At 45.6% G+C, this 1622-nt stretch overlaps 1 pseudogene; it reads left to right on the top strand.

Moving 5' to 3' along the window:
• The first annotated feature begins 742 nt into the window (after positions 1-742).
• On the top strand, positions 743-1398 carry LOC134640868 (ras-related protein Rab-11B-like; annotated as a pseudogene).
• The last annotated feature ends 224 nt before the right edge of the window (positions 1399-1622 follow it).

The following is a 1622-nucleotide window of genomic DNA, read 5'->3' as shown; positions in this document are numbered from 1 at the left end:
AACTGGCTCACATGAGGACGCCCCAGGAAAGGAAGACCAAGAGTCCCCTCTGCTGCTGAGGATACATTCATCCGAGTCACCAGCCTCAGAAATCGTTAACAGCAGCACAGATTAGAGCCCAGATAGATGCCACACAGGGCTCCAGTAGCAGACACGTCTGTGTGTCTGATACTTTATGGTCAAATAGCTGCTAAGAAACCACGACTGAGGAAAAGCAACAATCCTGATTATTCAGAGCTGCTTTCAGGAGTGTGGCCATACCAGACGTAGGAGTCTCGAAGATCTTGAGCTAGACACTTCTGATTTTTAGATTCCAGCACAGTAAACAGAGTTTGCAATTCAGACCTACAAACCTGAATCAGGTTACACACAACACAACCCAGCAGGTCAATGAGGAATCTTTCTTTTACTTATCAAGGAAAATGCTAAATATGCCTTAAATTAAAAGAACACCATTACAGTGATCTATTCTGATAGCACACCTAATTAAAACAAAACTAAAGCATATCATCAAAAGGTAACTGCCACAGGAATAACAACTGTCAGTGAAAACACCCACTAACTATGTCTGCTGCTTCTCTCAGGGCATCATATTCATATTGAAATGAACAAAAATCCCACAAATAAAGATGCTCCATCTTCTGGTAATTCAGCACTTGGAAGGCGGTGCCTGCTGCTTGTTACCTGCTGGTGGAGAAGCTTGTTGTTGTTATTGTTGTTGTTTGTGTTAAAGTTTTCTAAAATGGGAGCTCGAGACGATGAATACTACTACCTGTTCAAAGTTGTACTCATTGGAGACTCTGGAGTGGGGAAGAGTAATCTGCTGTCCCGTTTCACAAGAAACGAGTTCAACTTGGAGAGCAAGAGCACCATCGGGGTGGAGTTCGCAACCCGCAGCATTCAGGTGGATGGCAAGACGGTAAAAGCTCAAATCTGGGACACAGCTGGGCAGGAGTGCTACAGAGCCATCACCTCAGCGTATTATCGGGGTGCAGTCGGGGCTCTCCTAGTTTACGATATTGCAAAGCACCTGACATACGAGAATGTGGACCGCTGGTTGAAGGAGCTGAGGGACTACGCTGACAACAACATCGTCATCATGCTGGTTGGAAACAAGAGCGACCTTCGACATCTCAGGGCCGTGCCCACTGACGAGGCCCGAGCATTTGCAGAAAAGAACAGTCTTTCATTTATTGAAACTTCAGCCTTGGACTCCAATAACATAGAAGAAGCATTCAAGAGCATTCTCACAGAAATCTACCGTATCGTATCTCAGAAGCAAATATCAGACAGATCTGCACACAAAGATTCTCCAGGCAACAATGTAGTGGACATAAGTGTCCCCCAACAATGGATGGGCAGAGGGGCAACAAACTCCCCTACTGCCAAAGCCTGTGACCCTCCCCCGACCTCCTTTCCCAGAGTCACGTGAGTCTGAATACATAGAATCAGATGTTTCAGTAATCAAAATGTGAAACCTGTAACAATACCGCAGCAGACCCGACAATGTTTGCATGTTTTTCAGCATAGTCATTATTTTGCACTGTTGCTGAACACACACCTCACGGCTGCAGCTTTCCAGCTCAGCCACACACATTACCAACAACACACACACACAGACA

The sequence above is a fragment of the Pelmatolapia mariae genome, linkage group LG14, assembly GCF_036321145.2.
Source record: "Pelmatolapia mariae isolate MD_Pm_ZW linkage group LG14, Pm_UMD_F_2, whole genome shotgun sequence".
Classification (NCBI taxonomy): domain Eukaryota; kingdom Metazoa; phylum Chordata; class Actinopteri; order Cichliformes; family Cichlidae; genus Pelmatolapia; species Pelmatolapia mariae.
This window is presented reverse-complemented; position numbering and strand designations above follow the sequence as displayed.